This window comes from Microcebus murinus, chromosome 20 (genome assembly GCF_040939455.1).
Source record: "Microcebus murinus isolate Inina chromosome 20, M.murinus_Inina_mat1.0, whole genome shotgun sequence".
Lineage (NCBI taxonomy): Eukaryota > Metazoa > Chordata > Mammalia > Primates > Cheirogaleidae > Microcebus > Microcebus murinus.
Window position 1 is genome coordinate 1,632,577 of NC_134123.1, and position 20,833 is coordinate 1,653,409.

Here is a 20,833-nt window from a genome sequence, read left to right on the forward strand (position 1 = left end):
AGCGGCAGCCCCAGGGCCTCAGGGAAGACACCAGGCTGGGCCCCCGCGGCACAGCGGGGCACGTCCCCGTCCCCGGCAGGGGACTTAGCGATGCCTGCGCGCCAGACTGCTGCGGCCGCCCTGCTGCCGGGTTCCTGGAGGGCTTCCTGGAAGCAGGGTCCACACCAAGCCCCTGGAAGGCCCAGGCGACGGAGGAGCCGGTCAGGCAGGGGCCGAGGACGGTGACGGGCGGGGAGGAGCGTGTCAGGCAGGGGCCGAGGACGGTGACAGGCCGGGCGGGAAGGAGCCGGTCAGGCAGGGGCCCAGGACAGTGACGGGCCTGGCCGGGGAGGAGCGAGTCAGGCAGTGGCCCAGGTGGTGGGCCGGGCGGGGAGGAGCCTGTCAGGCAGGGGCAGAGGACGGTGACGGTGACGGTGACGGTGACGGTGACGGGCCGGGGCGGGATGGGGCCGGTCAGGCAGGGGCAGGGGCCGAGGACAGTGACGGGCCTGGCGGGGGAGGAGCGCGTCAGGCAGGGGCAGAGGAGACGGGCTGGGTAAGGGGTGGGGTGACAGTTAGGGCACAATTCACAATCGCAAAGATGTGGAAGCGACCCGAGTGCCCATCCATCCAGGAGTGCATTAATAACATGCGGCGCGTGGACACCACGGAGTGCCATTCGGCTATGAGGAGCAGCGGTGAGAGGGCGCCTCTCGTGTTCTCCTGGCCAGAGCTGGAACCCGTTCCAGTAGGCCAGGTATCCCAAGAACGGACACACGAGCACCACGTGCGCGCGCTCACCGGCAAATTGGTACGAACGGATGGACACCTAAGTGGACAGCGAGGAATCACCTTCATCGGGTGGGTGTCGGGCGGGCGTGGGGAGGGGGTGGGCATACACATCCATTAGGGAGGGGGTGGGTGCGCACCGACTGGGGGATGGGCGCACTTGAAGCTCTGACCCGAGGGGGGAGGCGGGGAAAGAGCAATGCACCCGACCTGAACATTGGTACCCCCACAATACGCTGGGAGAAAATGAGAAATAAATAAGGAGACAGGGGGGAGGGGGGCACGGGCAACACATGTCACCTCAATACTTGTACTCCCATCATCTGCTTGAAAAGAGAGAGAAAAGAAAATGCAATCATAGAGATAAGAGACACTTTCTAAGAAAATGAATCCGAAAAGAAAAGTAAAAGGAGGCCTGTCGAGCAGGTCTGGGTGTGACTCCGGATCCCCCAACCTCCAGTGCCACCACCAGAGATTCCTGCGTGTAGCCCATAGAACCCCAAAAGCAACGGGACGAGTTCTGGTCACATACTCGCTCAAAGTGACATCCTGGAATCCTTCCGGAACCCCCTCCCCTCTCAGACTCTCGAGGTTTCCTCCAGCGTGGCGGTTCCCACAGACCAGACCTTTGGTCTGAGACCTGACAGTCCAGATGGCACGCATGCTGCCCCGTGGCGGCGGTGTCCCGGCTTGGGACAAGAGGAGGCCCCACGGTGCGGGCTGGGGCGGCAGGCACCGCGGCGGGCGCTGAGGGTGGGGGTGATCCGCCGGACGGCCGCCCCGCCGCCGCGCTCCCAGCAAGGGGACAGAGCAACAGGCAAAAAAAAAAAAAAAAAAAAAAAGCCTAGGGCACCCGGGATTCCCAGGCGGTCTCCCATCCAAGTACTAACCAGGCCCGACGCTGCTTAGCTTCTGAGAGCAGACGAGATGGGGCGCGTTCGGGGTGGTGTGGCCGTAGACCGCGGAGGGCGCCCCTGCCCCGCTCAAGAGGCCAGCCTCACCGCGCTTCCCCGCGATAGCGCTGACCCGCGCCGGGCCTGTGGAGTTCGCCGGCCCGGTCGGGCGGACTCCGGAGGACTGAGGTGAGGGACGGGGCGGGGCGGGGTGGGGTGGGGGGCTGTCTACACACACACACACACACACACACACACACACACACACAGACACGATGCGCCTCCACGGCTGGACCCGCCAAGGTGGAGACCTTCCAGCCCCCCTCCTCTCCTCACCTCGCCTCCTTCACCTACCCGCCCCCACCCCCAGCGCGCGGCCGCTGACTGCGCACGCGCGCTCACCCTTTGACCCCAGCCAGGGGCCGCCCTCCCGCACAACCCCTGTCAGCTGCGCCCCCGCCCTGTGGGTGGGCTGCCGCCTATTCCCCAGGGCCAGGGCTGGGGCACAGCGCATGGGGGAGGGGAGCGAGTGTAGGGGCGTCTCTCGGGATGTGTCCCATGGCTGGGGTGGGGCGGGGCGGGGTGGTTTGGGGGGCGCTGGAGAAATCAGTCCCCTCCATCTCCTACCTCTGGAAAACCCCCAAGCCCTTGGAGAACTGCCGGCACCGCTCCCGTGGCGGCCGGGACCCTGCTCTGTGTCCTCCTGTGGCCCAGTCCAAGGGGCCTGGGCCTGGCCCGGGGCTGGATTGGACCCCAACCACCCTCGGGTGTGGACTTGCTAAAAGCCGGCGATTAGATATTGGATTCGAGCTTCCTTGAGGTCATTTCACTAATGAATGCACCGAAAAGAGTTTCCTAATCCATCTGTGAGGGTGGCAACTGAAAGAGAATTTTAAAGCTGACAGAATAGGCGAGGAAAGGCATAGGAGATTTCCACACCCAGTAAGGAAGACTTTCCCGAAATGGAAGAAAGAAACGAGCAAACAGAGACACCGGTAGCCCGCCCGGATCAGAGTCTGCTCCTTAGAGAAAGCACCCTGACCAGGTTCACCCGTGGGTGGGTGGCGAGCCAGTGGCATTCAGAAGCGCGAGGCCCGCAGTCTGTGCAGAAGACACCTGCACTCGGGTGTGTGTGGCGGCAGGATTCCCGAGCAGCTCCAAATGGTAATCCAAAGAGAAGCCAGGGAGTTCCCAAGGCCCCAGGTGTCCTCAGCCCACGACTGGCTGCTGTGGGAATGCGAAGCCCGGCTCCTTGTCTCAGAGCGGGACAACCAGGAGGTGTGACGTACACCCCGGGGTTCCCAGGAGGATCAGGCTGAAGCTGGTACTTGGCCTGAAAATGTCCCCTCGCATGGGCACCCCCTTCCGCTTCCGGCTCCTCTACTCCCGGTGCCCCTCCATCCAGGGGCCAGACTTTAAGAAGTCACCCGCAGGAGAATCCTGGTCCCAAAGGAGCCTTCTGGGGGACCCGTGCTGAGAGAGGTTGTGGGCATGGCCCGCTGGGGCTCTGCCCGGCCCAGGGCTGGGAGATGCCACCTCCCAGCTCCGGGTCCCTGCAGGAAGCGTTGGCAAGCACAGGGCCAGTCCCCCAAAGGCCCAGGTGCAGGGAGCCCAGGCCAAGCAGCCTGTGGAAGAAGCCACATGCCGTGCCACCCCGGGAACACGACTGCAGGTCGCGGCCCCTCCCGCCTCCTCCCCGACATGGCGCAGGGCTCAGAGACACCTGAGACGCTGCTACCAAAGTCCAAAGGGCATCGGGTGCTCCTCCAAAGCCCCCGAGCAGACCGCGTTGTCCAGCCAGCCCCTGGGCCTCCCTGGGGTGCCCAGCACAAAAGTGCAGACGACCACCGGACTCGCAATATCAGTTTGAGGATGTTTCTGCCACTCTAAGGACCCGCAGGCCAGCTGGGCCTTCAGGCAGGACAGAGAGCCCCGGAATCCGACGAGGAGAGCTGCGTGGACGTCCCCATCAGGAGGCGGTCCCCACCTCCGAGGCTCTCCCCTTGCGGGGAGCGGCAGCCCCAGGGCCTCAGGGAAGACACCAGGCTGGGCCCCCGCGGCACAGCGGGGCACGTCCCCGTCCCCGGCAGGGGACTTAGCGATGCCTGCGCGCCAGACTGCTGCGGCCGCCCTGCTGCCGGGTTCCTGGAGGGCTTCCTGGAAGCAGGGTCCACACCAAGCCCCTGGAAGGCCCAGGCGACGGAGGAGCCGGTCAGGCAGGGGCCGAGGACGGTGACGGGCGGGGAGGAGCGTGTCAGGCAGGGGCCGAGGACGGTGACAGGCCGGGCGGGAAGGAGCCGGTCAGGCAGGGGCCCAGGACAGTGACGGGCCTGGCCGGGGAGGAGCGAGTCAGGCAGTGGCCCAGGTGGTGGGCCGGGCGGGGAGGAGCCTGTCAGGCAGGGGCAGAGGACGGTGACGGTGACGGTGACGGTGACGGTGACGGGCCGGGGCGGGATGGGGCCGGTCAGGCAGGGGCAGGGGCCGAGGACAGTGACGGGCCTGGCGGGGGAGGAGCGCGTCAGGCAGGGGCAGAGGAGACGGGCTGGGTAAGGGGTGGGGTGACAGTTAGGGCACAATTCACAATCGCAAAGATGTGGAAGCGACCCGAGTGCCCATCCATCCAGGAGTGCATTAATAACATGCGGCGCGTGGACACCACGGAGTGCCATTCGGCTATGAGGAGCAGCGGTGAGAGGGCGCCTCTCGTGTTCTCCTGGCCAGAGCTGGAACCCGTTCCAGTAGGCCAGGTATCCCAAGAACGGACACACGAGCACCACGTGCGCGCGCTCACCGGCAAATTGGTACGAACGGATGGACACCTAAGTGGACAGCGAGGAATCACCTTCATCGGGTGGGTGTCGGGCGGGCGTGGGGAGGGGGTGGGCATACACATCCATTAGGGAGGGGGTGGGTGCGCACCGACTGGGGGATGGGCGCACTTGAAGCTCTGACCCGAGGGGGGAGGCGGGGAAAGAGCAATGCACCCGACCTGAACATTGGTACCCCCACAATACGCTGGGAGAAAATGAGAAATAAATAAGGAGACAGGGGGGAGGGGGGCACGGGCAACACATGTCACCTCAATACTTGTACTCCCATCATCTGCTTGAAAAGAGAGAGAAAAGAAAATGCAATCATAGAGATAAGAGACACTTTCTAAGAAAATGAATCCGAAAAGAAAAGTAAAAGGAGGCCTGTCGAGCAGGTCTGGGTGTGACTCCGGATCCCCCAACCTCCAGTGCCACCACCAGAGATTCCTGCGTGTAGCCCATAGAACCCCAAAAGCAACGGGACGAGTTCTGGTCACATACTCGCTCAAAGTGACATCCTGGAATCCTTCCGGAACCCCCTCCCCTCTCAGACTCTCGAGGTTTCCTCCAGCGTGGCGGTTCCCACAGACCAGACCTTTGGTCTGAGACCTGACAGTCCAGATGGCACGCATGCTGCCCCGTGGCGGCGGTGTCCCGGCTTGGGACAAGAGGAGGCCCCACGGTGCGGGCTGGGGCGGCAGGCACCGCGGCGGGCGCTGAGGGTGGGGGTGATCCGCCGGACGGCCGCCCCGCCGCCGCGCTCCCAGCAAGGGGACAGAGCAACAGGCAAAAAAAAAAAAAAAAAAAAAAAGCCTAGGGCACCCGGGATTCCCAGGCGGTCTCCCATCCAAGTACTAACCAGGCCCGACGCTGCTTAGCTTCTGAGAGCAGACGAGATGGGGCGCGTTCGGGGTGGTGTGGCCGTAGACCGCGGAGGGCGCCCCTGCCCCGCTCAAGAGGCCAGCCTCACCGCGCTTCCCCGCGATAGCGCTGACCCGCGCCGGGCCTGTGGAGTTCGCCGGCCCGGTCGGGCGGACTCCGGAGGACTGAGGTGAGGGACGGGGCGGGGCGGGGTGGGGTGGGGGGCTGTCTACACACACACACACACACACACACACACACACACACACAGACACGATGCGCCTCCACGGCTGGACCCGCCAAGGTGGAGACCTTCCAGCCCCCCTCCTCTCCTCACCTCGCCTCCTTCACCTACCCGCCCCCACCCCCAGCGCGCGGCCGCTGACTGCGCACGCGCGCTCACCCTTTGACCCCAGCCAGGGGCCGCCCTCCCGCACAACCCCTGTCAGCTGCGCCCCCGCCCTGTGGGTGGGCTGCCGCCTATTCCCCAGGGCCAGGGCTGGGGCACAGCGCATGGGGGAGGGGAGCGAGTGTAGGGGCGTCTCTCGGGATGTGTCCCATGGCTGGGGTGGGGCGGGGCGGGGTGGTTTGGGGGGCGCTGGAGAAATCAGTCCCCTCCATCTCCTACCTCTGGAAAACCCCCAAGCCCTTGGAGAACTGCCGGCACCGCTCCCGTGGCGGCCGGGACCCTGCTCTGTGTCCTCCTGTGGCCCAGTCCAAGGGGCCTGGGCCTGGCCCGGGGCTGGATTGGACCCCAACCACCCTCGGGTGTGGACTTGCTAAAAGCCGGCGATTAGATATTGGATTCGAGCTTCCTTGAGGTCATTTCACTAATGAATGCACCGAAAAGAGTTTCCTAATCCATCTGTGAGGGTGGCAACTGAAAGAGAATTTTAAAGCTGACAGAATAGGCGAGGAAAGGCATAGGAGATTTCCACACCCAGTAAGGAAGACTTTCCCGAAATGGAAGAAAGAAACGAGCAAACAGAGACACCGGTAGCCCGCCCGGATCAGAGTCTGCTCCTTAGAGAAAGCACCCTGACCAGGTTCACCCGTGGGTGGGTGGCGAGCCAGTGGCATTCAGAAGCGCGAGGCCCGCAGTCTGTGCAGAAGACACCTGCACTCGGGTGTGTGTGGCGGCAGGATTCCCGAGCAGCTCCAAATGGTAATCCAAAGAGAAGCCAGGGAGTTCCCAAGGCCCCAGGTGTCCTCAGCCCACGACTGGCTGCTGTGGGAATGCGAAGCCCGGCTCCTTGTCTCAGAGCGGGACAACCAGGAGGTGTGACGTACACCCCGGGGTTCCCAGGAGGATCAGGCTGAAGCTGGTACTTGGCCTGAAAATGTCCCCTCGCATGGGCACCCCCTTCCGCTTCCGGCTCCTCTACTCCCGGTGCCCCTCCATCCAGGGGCCAGACTTTAAGAAGTCACCCGCAGGAGAATCCTGGTCCCAAAGGAGCCTTCTGGGGGACCCGTGCTGAGAGAGGTTGTGGGCATGGCCCGCTGGGGCTCTGCCCGGCCCAGGGCTGGGAGATGCCACCTCCCAGCTCCGGGTCCCTGCAGGAAGCGTTGGCAAGCACAGGGCCAGTCCCCCAAAGGCCCAGGTGCAGGGAGCCCAGGCCAAGCAGCCTGTGGAAGAAGCCACATGCCGTGCCACCCCGGGAACACGACTGCAGGTCGCGGCCCCTCCCGCCTCCTCCCCGACATGGCGCAGGGCTCAGAGACACCTGAGACGCTGCTACCAAAGTCCAAAGGGCATCGGGTGCTCCTCCAAAGCCCCCGAGCAGACCGCGTTGTCCAGCCAGCCCCTGGGCCTCCCTGGGGTGCCCAGCACAAAAGTGCAGACGACCACCGGACTCGCAATATCAGTTTGAGGATGTTTCTGCCACTCTAAGGACCCGCAGGCCAGCTGGGCCTTCAGGCAGGACAGAGAGCCCCGGAATCCGACGAGGAGAGCTGCGTGGACGTCCCCATCAGGAGGCGGTCCCCACCTCCGAGGCTCTCCCCTTGCGGGGAGCGGCAGCCCCAGGGCCTCAGGGAAGACACCAGGCTGGGCCCCCGCGGCACAGCGGGGCACGTCCCCGTCCCCGGCAGGGGACTTAGCGATGCCTGCGCGCCAGACTGCTGCGGCCGCCCTGCTGCCGGGTTCCTGGAGGGCTTCCTGGAAGCAGGGTCCACACCAAGCCCCTGGAAGGCCCAGGCGACGGAGGAGCCGGTCAGGCAGGGGCCGAGGACGGTGACGGGCGGGGAGGAGCGTGTCAGGCAGGGGCCGAGGACGGTGACAGGCCGGGCGGGAAGGAGCCGGTCAGGCAGGGGCCCAGGACAGTGACGGGCCTGGCCGGGGAGGAGCGAGTCAGGCAGTGGCCCAGGTGGTGGGCCGGGCGGGGAGGAGCCTGTCAGGCAGGGGCAGAGGACGGTGACGGTGACGGTGACGGTGACGGTGACGGGCCGGGGCGGGATGGGGCCGGTCAGGCAGGGGCAGGGGCCGAGGACAGTGACGGGCCTGGCGGGGGAGGAGCGCGTCAGGCAGGGGCAGAGGAGACGGGCTGGGTAAGGGGTGGGGTGACAGTTAGGGCACAATTCACAATCGCAAAGATGTGGAAGCGACCCGAGTGCCCATCCATCCAGGAGTGCATTAATAACATGCGGCGCGTGGACACCACGGAGTGCCATTCGGCTATGAGGAGCAGCGGTGAGAGGGCGCCTCTCGTGTTCTCCTGGCCAGAGCTGGAACCCGTTCCAGTAGGCCAGGTATCCCAAGAACGGACACACGAGCACCACGTGCGCGCGCTCACCGGCAAATTGGTACGAACGGATGGACACCTAAGTGGACAGCGAGGAATCACCTTCATCGGGTGGGTGTCGGGCGGGCGTGGGGAGGGGGTGGGCATACACATCCATTAGGGAGGGGGTGGGTGCGCACCGACTGGGGGATGGGCGCACTTGAAGCTCTGACCCGAGGGGGGAGGCGGGGAAAGAGCAATGCACCCGACCTGAACATTGGTACCCCCACAATACGCTGGGAGAAAATGAGAAATAAATAAGGAGACAGGGGGGAGGGGGGCACGGGCAACACATGTCACCTCAATACTTGTACTCCCATCATCTGCTTGAAAAGAGAGAGAAAAGAAAATGCAATCATAGAGATAAGAGACACTTTCTAAGAAAATGAATCCGAAAAGAAAAGTAAAAGGAGGCCTGTCGAGCAGGTCTGGGTGTGACTCCGGATCCCCCAACCTCCAGTGCCACCACCAGAGATTCCTGCGTGTAGCCCATAGAACCCCAAAAGCAACGGGACGAGTTCTGGTCACATACTCGCTCAAAGTGACATCCTGGAATCCTTCCGGAACCCCCTCCCCTCTCAGACTCTCGAGGTTTCCTCCAGCGTGGCGGTTCCCACAGACCAGACCTTTGGTCTGAGACCTGACAGTCCAGATGGCACGCATGCTGCCCCGTGGCGGCGGTGTCCCGGCTTGGGACAAGAGGAGGCCCCACGGTGCGGGCTGGGGCGGCAGGCACCGCGGCGGGCGCTGAGGGTGGGGGTGATCCGCCGGACGGCCGCCCCGCCGCCGCGCTCCCAGCAAGGGGACAGAGCAACAGGCAAAAAAAAAAAAAAAAAAAAAAAGCCTAGGGCACCCGGGATTCCCAGGCGGTCTCCCATCCAAGTACTAACCAGGCCCGACGCTGCTTAGCTTCTGAGAGCAGACGAGATGGGGCGCGTTCGGGGTGGTGTGGCCGTAGACCGCGGAGGGCGCCCCTGCCCCGCTCAAGAGGCCAGCCTCACCGCGCTTCCCCGCGATAGCGCTGACCCGCGCCGGGCCTGTGGAGTTCGCCGGCCCGGTCGGGCGGACTCCGGAGGACTGAGGTGAGGGACGGGGCGGGGCGGGGTGGGGTGGGGGGCTGTCTACACACACACACACACACACACACACACACACACACACAGACACGATGCGCCTCCACGGCTGGACCCGCCAAGGTGGAGACCTTCCAGCCCCCCTCCTCTCCTCACCTCGCCTCCTTCACCTACCCGCCCCCACCCCCAGCGCGCGGCCGCTGACTGCGCACGCGCGCTCACCCTTTGACCCCAGCCAGGGGCCGCCCTCCCGCACAACCCCTGTCAGCTGCGCCCCCGCCCTGTGGGTGGGCTGCCGCCTATTCCCCAGGGCCAGGGCTGGGGCACAGCGCATGGGGGAGGGGAGCGAGTGTAGGGGCGTCTCTCGGGATGTGTCCCATGGCTGGGGTGGGGCGGGGCGGGGTGGTTTGGGGGGCGCTGGAGAAATCAGTCCCCTCCATCTCCTACCTCTGGAAAACCCCCAAGCCCTTGGAGAACTGCCGGCACCGCTCCCGTGGCGGCCGGGACCCTGCTCTGTGTCCTCCTGTGGCCCAGTCCAAGGGGCCTGGGCCTGGCCCGGGGCTGGATTGGACCCCAACCACCCTCGGGTGTGGACTTGCTAAAAGCCGGCGATTAGATATTGGATTCGAGCTTCCTTGAGGTCATTTCACTAATGAATGCACCGAAAAGAGTTTCCTAATCCATCTGTGAGGGTGGCAACTGAAAGAGAATTTTAAAGCTGACAGAATAGGCGAGGAAAGGCATAGGAGATTTCCACACCCAGTAAGGAAGACTTTCCCGAAATGGAAGAAAGAAACGAGCAAACAGAGACACCGGTAGCCCGCCCGGATCAGAGTCTGCTCCTTAGAGAAAGCACCCTGACCAGGTTCACCCGTGGGTGGGTGGCGAGCCAGTGGCATTCAGAAGCGCGAGGCCCGCAGTCTGTGCAGAAGACACCTGCACTCGGGTGTGTGTGGCGGCAGGATTCCCGAGCAGCTCCAAATGGTAATCCAAAGAGAAGCCAGGGAGTTCCCAAGGCCCCAGGTGTCCTCAGCCCACGACTGGCTGCTGTGGGAATGCGAAGCCCGGCTCCTTGTCTCAGAGCGGGACAACCAGGAGGTGTGACGTACACCCCGGGGTTCCCAGGAGGATCAGGCTGAAGCTGGTACTTGGCCTGAAAATGTCCCCTCGCATGGGCACCCCCTTCCGCTTCCGGCTCCTCTACTCCCGGTGCCCCTCCATCCAGGGGCCAGACTTTAAGAAGTCACCCGCAGGAGAATCCTGGTCCCAAAGGAGCCTTCTGGGGGACCCGTGCTGAGAGAGGTTGTGGGCATGGCCCGCTGGGGCTCTGCCCGGCCCAGGGCTGGGAGATGCCACCTCCCAGCTCCGGGTCCCTGCAGGAAGCGTTGGCAAGCACAGGGCCAGTCCCCCAAAGGCCCAGGTGCAGGGAGCCCAGGCCAAGCAGCCTGTGGAAGAAGCCACATGCCGTGCCACCCCGGGAACACGACTGCAGGTCGCGGCCCCTCCCGCCTCCTCCCCGACATGGCGCAGGGCTCAGAGACACCTGAGACGCTGCTACCAAAGTCCAAAGGGCATCGGGTGCTCCTCCAAAGCCCCCGAGCAGACCGCGTTGTCCAGCCAGCCCCTGGGCCTCCCTGGGGTGCCCAGCACAAAAGTGCAGACGACCACCGGACTCGCAATATCAGTTTGAGGATGTTTCTGCCACTCTAAGGACCCGCAGGCCAGCTGGGCCTTCAGGCAGGACAGAGAGCCCCGGAATCCGACGAGGAGAGCTGCGTGGACGTCCCCATCAGGAGGCGGTCCCCACCTCCGAGGCTCTCCCCTTGCGGGGAGCGGCAGCCCCAGGGCCTCAGGGAAGACACCAGGCTGGGCCCCCGCGGCACAGCGGGGCACGTCCCCGTCCCCGGCAGGGGACTTAGCGATGCCTGCGCGCCAGACTGCTGCGGCCGCCCTGCTGCCGGGTTCCTGGAGGGCTTCCTGGAAGCAGGGTCCACACCAAGCCCCTGGAAGGCCCAGGCGACGGAGGAGCCGGTCAGGCAGGGGCCGAGGACGGTGACGGGCGGGGAGGAGCGTGTCAGGCAGGGGCCGAGGACGGTGACAGGCCGGGCGGGAAGGAGCCGGTCAGGCAGGGGCCCAGGACAGTGACGGGCCTGGCCGGGGAGGAGCGAGTCAGGCAGTGGCCCAGGTGGTGGGCCGGGCGGGGAGGAGCCTGTCAGGCAGGGGCAGAGGACGGTGACGGTGACGGTGACGGTGACGGTGACGGGCCGGGGCGGGATGGGGCCGGTCAGGCAGGGGCAGGGGCCGAGGACAGTGACGGGCCTGGCGGGGGAGGAGCGCGTCAGGCAGGGGCAGAGGAGACGGGCTGGGTAAGGGGTGGGGTGACAGTTAGGGCACAATTCACAATCGCAAAGATGTGGAAGCGACCCGAGTGCCCATCCATCCAGGAGTGCATTAATAACATGCGGCGCGTGGACACCACGGAGTGCCATTCGGCTATGAGGAGCAGCGGTGAGAGGGCGCCTCTCGTGTTCTCCTGGCCAGAGCTGGAACCCGTTCCAGTAGGCCAGGTATCCCAAGAACGGACACACGAGCACCACGTGCGCGCGCTCACCGGCAAATTGGTACGAACGGATGGACACCTAAGTGGACAGCGAGGAATCACCTTCATCGGGTGGGTGTCGGGCGGGCGTGGGGAGGGGGTGGGCATACACATCCATTAGGGAGGGGGTGGGTGCGCACCGACTGGGGGATGGGCGCACTTGAAGCTCTGACCCGAGGGGGGAGGCGGGGAAAGAGCAATGCACCCGACCTGAACATTGGTACCCCCACAATACGCTGGGAGAAAATGAGAAATAAATAAGGAGACAGGGGGGAGGGGGGCACGGGCAACACATGTCACCTCAATACTTGTACTCCCATCATCTGCTTGAAAAGAGAGAGAAAAGAAAATGCAATCATAGAGATAAGAGACACTTTCTAAGAAAATGAATCCGAAAAGAAAAGTAAAAGGAGGCCTGTCGAGCAGGTCTGGGTGTGACTCCGGATCCCCCAACCTCCAGTGCCACCACCAGAGATTCCTGCGTGTAGCCCATAGAACCCCAAAAGCAACGGGACGAGTTCTGGTCACATACTCGCTCAAAGTGACATCCTGGAATCCTTCCGGAACCCCCTCCCCTCTCAGACTCTCGAGGTTTCCTCCAGCGTGGCGGTTCCCACAGACCAGACCTTTGGTCTGAGACCTGACAGTCCAGATGGCACGCATGCTGCCCCGTGGCGGCGGTGTCCCGGCTTGGGACAAGAGGAGGCCCCACGGTGCGGGCTGGGGCGGCAGGCACCGCGGCGGGCGCTGAGGGTGGGGGTGATCCGCCGGACGGCCGCCCCGCCGCCGCGCTCCCAGCAAGGGGACAGAGCAACAGGCAAAAAAAAAAAAAAAAAAAAAAAGCCTAGGGCACCCGGGATTCCCAGGCGGTCTCCCATCCAAGTACTAACCAGGCCCGACGCTGCTTAGCTTCTGAGAGCAGACGAGATGGGGCGCGTTCGGGGTGGTGTGGCCGTAGACCGCGGAGGGCGCCCCTGCCCCGCTCAAGAGGCCAGCCTCACCGCGCTTCCCCGCGATAGCGCTGACCCGCGCCGGGCCTGTGGAGTTCGCCGGCCCGGTCGGGCGGACTCCGGAGGACTGAGGTGAGGGACGGGGCGGGGCGGGGTGGGGTGGGGGGCTGTCTACACACACACACACACACACACACACACACACACACACAGACACGATGCGCCTCCACGGCTGGACCCGCCAAGGTGGAGACCTTCCAGCCCCCCTCCTCTCCTCACCTCGCCTCCTTCACCTACCCGCCCCCACCCCCAGCGCGCGGCCGCTGACTGCGCACGCGCGCTCACCCTTTGACCCCAGCCAGGGGCCGCCCTCCCGCACAACCCCTGTCAGCTGCGCCCCCGCCCTGTGGGTGGGCTGCCGCCTATTCCCCAGGGCCAGGGCTGGGGCACAGCGCATGGGGGAGGGGAGCGAGTGTAGGGGCGTCTCTCGGGATGTGTCCCATGGCTGGGGTGGGGCGGGGCGGGGTGGTTTGGGGGGCGCTGGAGAAATCAGTCCCCTCCATCTCCTACCTCTGGAAAACCCCCAAGCCCTTGGAGAACTGCCGGCACCGCTCCCGTGGCGGCCGGGACCCTGCTCTGTGTCCTCCTGTGGCCCAGTCCAAGGGGCCTGGGCCTGGCCCGGGGCTGGATTGGACCCCAACCACCCTCGGGTGTGGACTTGCTAAAAGCCGGCGATTAGATATTGGATTCGAGCTTCCTTGAGGTCATTTCACTAATGAATGCACCGAAAAGAGTTTCCTAATCCATCTGTGAGGGTGGCAACTGAAAGAGAATTTTAAAGCTGACAGAATAGGCGAGGAAAGGCATAGGAGATTTCCACACCCAGTAAGGAAGACTTTCCCGAAATGGAAGAAAGAAACGAGCAAACAGAGACACCGGTAGCCCGCCCGGATCAGAGTCTGCTCCTTAGAGAAAGCACCCTGACCAGGTTCACCCGTGGGTGGGTGGCGAGCCAGTGGCATTCAGAAGCGCGAGGCCCGCAGTCTGTGCAGAAGACACCTGCACTCGGGTGTGTGTGGCGGCAGGATTCCCGAGCAGCTCCAAATGGTAATCCAAAGAGAAGCCAGGGAGTTCCCAAGGCCCCAGGTGTCCTCAGCCCACGACTGGCTGCTGTGGGAATGCGAAGCCCGGCTCCTTGTCTCAGAGCGGGACAACCAGGAGGTGTGACGTACACCCCGGGGTTCCCAGGAGGATCAGGCTGAAGCTGGTACTTGGCCTGAAAATGTCCCCTCGCATGGGCACCCCCTTCCGCTTCCGGCTCCTCTACTCCCGGTGCCCCTCCATCCAGGGGCCAGACTTTAAGAAGTCACCCGCAGGAGAATCCTGGTCCCAAAGGAGCCTTCTGGGGGACCCGTGCTGAGAGAGGTTGTGGGCATGGCCCGCTGGGGCTCTGCCCGGCCCAGGGCTGGGAGATGCCACCTCCCAGCTCCGGGTCCCTGCAGGAAGCGTTGGCAAGCACAGGGCCAGTCCCCCAAAGGCCCAGGTGCAGGGAGCCCAGGCCAAGCAGCCTGTGGAAGAAGCCACATGCCGTGCCACCCCGGGAACACGACTGCAGGTCGCGGCCCCTCCCGCCTCCTCCCCGACATGGCGCAGGGCTCAGAGACACCTGAGACGCTGCTACCAAAGTCCAAAGGGCATCGGGTGCTCCTCCAAAGCCCCCGAGCAGACCGCGTTGTCCAGCCAGCCCCTGGGCCTCCCTGGGGTGCCCAGCACAAAAGTGCAGACGACCACCGGACTCGCAATATCAGTTTGAGGATGTTTCTGCCACTCTAAGGACCCGCAGGCCAGCTGGGCCTTCAGGCAGGACAGAGAGCCCCGGAATCCGACGAGGAGAGCTGCGTGGACGTCCCCATCAGGAGGCGGTCCCCACCTCCGAGGCTCTCCCCTTGCGGGGAGCGGCAGCCCCAGGGCCTCAGGGAAGACACCAGGCTGGGCCCCCGCGGCACAGCGGGGCACGTCCCCGTCCCCGGCAGGGGACTTAGCGATGCCTGCGCGCCAGACTGCTGCGGCCGCCCTGCTGCCGGGTTCCTGGAGGGCTTCCTGGAAGCAGGGTCCACACCAAGCCCCTGGAAGGCCCAGGCGACGGAGGAGCCGGTCAGGCAGGGGCCGAGGACGGTGACGGGCGGGGAGGAGCGTGTCAGGCAGGGGCCGAGGACGGTGACAGGCCGGGCGGGAAGGAGCCGGTCAGGCAGGGGCCCAGGACAGTGACGGGCCTGGCCGGGGAGGAGCGAGTCAGGCAGTGGCCCAGGTGGTGGGCCGGGCGGGGAGGAGCCTGTCAGGCAGGGGCAGAGGACGGTGACGGTGACGGTGACGGTGACGGTGACGGGCCGGGGCGGGATGGGGCCGGTCAGGCAGGGGCAGGGGCCGAGGACAGTGACGGGCCTGGCGGGGGAGGAGCGCGTCAGGCAGGGGCAGAGGAGACGGGCTGGGTAAGGGGTAGGGTGACAGTTAGGGCACAATTCACAATCGCAAAGATGTGGAAGCGACCCGAGTGCCCATCCATCCAGGAGTGCATTAATAACATGCGGCGCGTGGACACCACGGAGTGCCATTCGGCTATGAGGAGCAGCGGTGAGAGGGCGCCTCTCGTGTTCTCCTGGCCAGAGCTGGAACCCGTTCCAGTAGGCCAGGTATCCCAAGAACGGACACACGAGCACCACGTGCGCGCGCTCACCGGCAAATTGGTACGAACGGATGGACACCTAAGTGGACAGCGAGGAATCACCTTCATCGGGTGGGTGTCGGGCGGGCGTGGGGAGGGGGTGGGCATACACATCCATTAGGGAGGGGGTGGGTGCGCACCGACTGGGGGATGGGCGCACTTGAAGCTCTGACCCGAGGGGGGAGGCGGGGAAAGAGCAATGCACCCGACCTGAACATTGGTACCCCCACAATACGCTGGGAGAAAATGAGAAATAAATAAGGAGACAGGGGGGAGGGGGGCACGGGCAACACATGTCACCTCAATACTTGTACTCCCATCATCTGCTTGAAAAGAGAGAGAAAAGAAAATGCAATCATAGAGATAAGAGACACTTTCTAAGAAAATGAATCCGAAAAGAAAAGTAAAAGGAGGCCTGTCGAGCAGGTCTGGGTGTGACTCCGGATCCCCCAACCTCCAGTGCCACCACCAGAGATTCCTGCGTGTAGCCCATAGAACCCCAAAAGCAACGGGACGAGTTCTGGTCACATACTCGCTCAAAGTGACATCCTGGAATCCTTCCGGAACCCCCTCCCCTCTCAGACTCTCGAGGTTTCCTCCAGCGTGGCGGTTCCCACAGACCAGACCTTTGGTCTGAGACCTGACAGTCCAGATGGCACGCATGCTGCCCCGTGGCGGCGGTGTCCCGGCTTGGGACAAGAGGAGGCCCCACGGTGCGGGCTGGGGCGGCAGGCACCGCGGCGGGCGCTGAGGGTGGGGGTGATCCGCCGGACGGCCGCCCCGCCGCCGCGCTCCCAGCAAGGGGACAGAGCAACAGGCAAAAAAAAAAAAAAAAAAAAAGCCTAGGGCACCCGGGATTCCCAGGCGGTCTCCCATCCAAGTACTAACCAGGCCCGACGCTGCTTAGCTTCTGAGAGCAGACGAGATGGGGCGCGTTCGGGGTGGTGTGGCCGTAGACCGCGGAGGGCGCCCCTGCCCCGCTCAAGAGGCCAGCCTCACCGCGCTTCCCCGCGATAGCGCTGACCCGCGCCGGGCCTGTGGAGTTCGCCGGCCCGGTCGGGCGGACTCCGGAGGACTGAGGTGAGGGACGGGGCGGGGCGGGGTGGGGTGGGGGGCTGTCTACACACACACACACACACACACACACACACACACACAGACACGATGCGCCTCCACGGCTGGACCCGCCAAGGTGGAGACCTTCCAGCCCCCCTCCTCTCCTCACCTCGCCTCCTTCACCTACCCGCCCCCACCCCCAGCGCGCGGCCGCTGACTGCGCACGCGCGCTCACCCTTTGACCCCAGCCAGGGGCCGCCCTCCCGCACAACCCCTGTCAGCTGCGCCCCCGCCCTGTGGGTGGGCTGCCGCCTATTCCCCAGGGCCAGGGCTGGGGCACAGCGCATGGGGGAGGGGAGCGAGTGTAGGGGCGTCTCTCGGGATGTGTCCCATGGGTGGGGTGGGGCGGGGCGGGGTGGTTTGGGGGGCGCTGAAGAAATCAGTCCCCTCCATCTCCTACCTCTGGAAAACCGCCAAGCCCTTGGAGAACTGCCGGCACCGCTCCCGTGGGGGCCGGGACCCTGCTCTGTGTCCTCCTGTGGTCCAGTCCAAGGGGCCTGGGCCTGGCCCGGGGCTGGATTGGACCCCAACCACCCTCGGGTGTGGACTTGCTAAAAGCCGGCGATTAGATATTGGATTCGAGCTTCCTTGAGGTCATTTCACTAATGAATGCACCGAAAAGAGTTTCCTAATCCATCTGTGAGGGTGGCAACTGAAAGAGAATTTTAAAGCTGACAGAATAGGCGAGGAAAGGCATAGGAGATTTCCACACCCAGTAAGGAAGACTTTCCCGAAATGGAAGAAAGAAACGAGCAAACAGAGACACCGGTAGCCCGCCCGGATCAGAGTCTGCTCCTTAGAGAAAGCACCCTGACCAGGTTCACCCGTGGGTGGGTGGCGAGCCAGTGGCATTCAGAAGCGCGAGGCCCGCAGTCTGTGCAGAAGACACCTGCACTCGGGTGTGTGTGGCGGCAGGATTCCCGAGCAGCTCCAAATGGTAATCCAAAGAGAAGCCAGGGAGTTCCCAAGGCCCCAGGTGTCCTCAGCCCACGACTGGCTGCTGTGGGAATGCGAAGCCCGGCTCCTTGTCTCAGAGCGGGACAACCAGGAGGTGTGACGTACACCCCGGGGTTCCCAGGAGGATCAGGCTGAAGCTGGTACTTGGCCTGAAAATATCCCCTCGCATGGGCACCCCCTTCCGCTTCCGGCTCCTCTACTCCCGGTGCCCCTCCATCCAGGGGCCAGACTTTAAGAAGTCACCCGCAGGAGAATCCTGGTCCCAAAGGAGCCTTCTGGGGGACCCGTGCTGAGAGAGGTTGTGGGCATGGCCCGCTGGGGCTCTGCCCGGCCCAGGGCTGGGAGATGCCACCTCCCAGCTCCGGGTCCCTGCAGGAAGCGTTGGCAAGCACAGGGCCAGTCCCCCAAAGGCCCAGGTGCAGGGAGCCCAGGCCAAGCAGCCTGTGGAAGAAGCCACATGCCGTGCCACCCCGGGAACACGACTGCAGGTCGCGGCCCCTCCCGCCTCCTCCCCGACATGGCGCAGGGCTCAGAGACACCTGAGACGCTGCTACCAAAGGCCAAAGGGCATCGGGTGCTCCTCCAAAGCCCCCGAGCAGACCGCGTTGTCCAGCCAGCCCCTGGGCCTCCCTGGGGTGCCCAGCACAAAAGTGCAGACGACCACCGGACTCGCAATATCAGTTTGAGGATGTTTCTGCCACTCTAAGGACCCGCAGGCCAGCTGGGCCTTCAGGCAGGACAGAGAGCCCCGGAATCCGACGAGGAGAGCTGCGTGGACGTCCCCATCAGGAGGCGGTCCCCACCTCCGAGGCTCTCCCCTTGCGGGGAGCGGCAGCCCCAGGGCCTCAGGGAAGACACCAGGCTGGGCCCCCGCGGCACAGCGGGGCACGTCCCCGTCCCCGGCAGGGGACTTAGCGATGCCTGCGCGCCAGACTGCTGCGGCCGCCCTGCTGCCGGGTTCCTGGAGGGCTTCCTGGAAGCAGGGTCCACACCAAGCCCCTGGAAGGCCCAGGCGACGGAGGAGCCGGTCAGGCAGGGGCCGAGGACGGTGACGGGCGGGGAGGAGCGTGTCAGGCAGGGGCCGAGGACGGTGACAGGCCGGGCGGGAAGGAGCCGGTCAGGCAGGGGCCCAGGACAGTGACGGGCCTGGCCGGGGAGGAGCGAGTCAGGCAGTGGCCCAGGTGGTGGGCCGGGCGGGGAGGAGCCTGTCAGGCAGGGGCAGAGGACGGTGACGGTGACGGTGACGGTGACGGTGACGGGCCGGGGCGGGATGGGGCCGGTCAGGCAGGGGCAGGGGCCGAGGACAGTGACGGGCCTGGCGGGGGAGGAGCGCGTCAGGCAGGGGCAGAGGAGACGGGCTGGGTAAGGGGTAGGGTGACAGTTAGGGCACAATTCACAATCGCAAAGATGTGGAAGCGACCCGAGTGCCCATCCATCCAGGAGTGCATTAATAACATGCGGCGCGTGGACACCACGGAGTGCCATTCGGCTATGAGGAGCAGCGGTGAGAGGGCGCCTCTCGTGTTCTCCTGGCCAGAGCTGGAACCCGTTCCAGTAGGCCAGGTATCCCAAGAACGGACACACGAGCACCACGTGCGCGCGCTCACCGGCAAATTGGTACGAACGGATGGACACCTAAGTGGACAGCGAGGAATCACCTTCATCGGGTGGGTGTCGGGCGGGCGTGGGGAGGGGGTGGGCATACACATCCATTAGGGAGGGGGTGGGTGCGCACCGACTGGGGGATGGGCGCACTTGAAGCTCTGACCCGAGGGGGGAGGCGGGGAAAGAGCAATGCACCCGACCTGAACATTGGTACCCCCACAATACGCTGGGAGAAAATGAGAAATAAATAAGGAGACAGGGGGGAGGGGGGCACGGGCAACACATGTCACCTCAATACTTGTACTCCCATCATCTGCTTGAAAAGAGAGAGAAAAGAAAATGCAATCATAGAGATAAGAGACACTTTCTAAGAAAATGAATCCGAAAAGAAAAGTAAAAGGAGGCCTGTCGAGCAGGTCTGGGTGTGACTCCGGATCCCCCAACCTCCAGTGCCACCACCAGAGATTCCTGCGTGTAGCCCATAGAACCCCAAAAGCAACGGGACGAGTTCTGGTCACATACTCGCTCAAAGTGACATCCTGGAATCCTTCCGGAACCCCCTCCCCTCTCAGACTCTCGAGGTTTCCTCCAGCGTGGCGGTTCCCACAGACCAGACCTTTGGTCTGAGACCTGACAGTCCAGATGGCACGCATGCTGCCCCGTGGCGGCGGTGTCCCGGCTTGGGACAAGAGGAGGCCCCACGGTGCGGGCTGGGGCGGCAGGCACCGCGGCGGGCGCTGAGGGTGGGGGTGATCCGCCGGACGGCCGCCCCGCCGCCGCGCTCCCAGCAAGGGGACAGAGCAACAGGCAAAAAAAAAAAAAAAAAAAAAGCCTAGGGCACCCGGGATTCCCAGGCGGTCTCCCATCCAAGTACTAACCAGGCCCGACGCTGCTTAGCTTCTGAGAGCAGACGAGATGGGGCGCGTTCGGGGTGGTGTGGCCGTAGACCGCGGAGGGCGCCCCTGCCCCGCTCAAGAGGCCAGCCTCACCGCGCTTCCCCGCGATAGCGCTGACCCGCGCCGGGCCTGTGGAGTTCGCCGGCCCGGTCGGGCGGACTCCGGAGGACTGAGGTGAGGGACGGGGCGGGGCGGGGTGGGGTGGGGGGCTGTCTACACACACACACACACACACACACACACACACACACAGACACGATGCGCCTCCACGGCTGGACCCGCCAAGGTGGAGACCTTCCAGCCCCCCTCCTCTCCTCACCTCGCCTCCTTCACCTACCCGCCCCCACCCCCAGCGCGCGGCCGCTGACTGCGCACGCGCGCTCACCCTTTGACCCCAGCCAGGGGCCGCCCTCCCGCACAACCCCTGTCAGCTGCGCCCCCGCCCTGTGGGTGGGCTGCCGCCTATTCCCCAGGGCCAGGGCTGGGGCACAGCGCATGGGGGAGGGGAGCGAGTGTAGGGGCGTCTCTCGGGATGTGTCCCATGGGTGGGGTGGGGCGGGGCGGGGTGGTTTGGGGGGCGCTGAAGAAATCAGTCCCCTCCATCTCCTACCTCTGGAAAACCGCCAAGCCCTTGGAGAACTGCCGGCACCGCTCCCGTGGGGGCCGGGACCCTGCTCTGTGTCCTCCTGTGGTCCAGTCCAAGGGGCCTGGGCCTGGCCCGGGGCTGGATTGGACCCCAACCACCCTCGGGTGTGGACTTGCTAAAAGCCGGCGATTAGATATTGGATTCGAGCTTCCTTGAG

General features: G+C 64.6%; 6 pseudogenes; all 6 read right to left on the bottom strand.

Moving 5' to 3' along the window:
- Positions 1-1,609: 1,609 nt before the first annotated feature.
- On the bottom strand, positions 1,610-1,728 carry LOC142862913 (uncharacterized; annotated as a pseudogene).
- A 3,553-nt stretch (positions 1,729-5,281) lies between these two features.
- LOC142862914 (uncharacterized) lies at positions 5,282-5,400 on the bottom strand (annotated as a pseudogene).
- A 3,553-nt stretch (positions 5,401-8,953) lies between these two features.
- Positions 8,954-9,072, bottom strand: LOC142862915 (uncharacterized; annotated as a pseudogene).
- A 3,553-nt stretch (positions 9,073-12,625) lies between these two features.
- On the bottom strand, positions 12,626-12,744 carry LOC142862916 (uncharacterized; annotated as a pseudogene).
- Positions 12,745-16,295: 3,551 nt separating this feature from the next.
- Positions 16,296-16,414, bottom strand: LOC142862918 (uncharacterized; annotated as a pseudogene).
- Positions 16,415-19,963: 3,549 nt separating this feature from the next.
- Positions 19,964-20,082, bottom strand: LOC142862919 (uncharacterized; annotated as a pseudogene).
- Between the last annotated feature and the right edge of the window lie 751 nt (positions 20,083-20,833).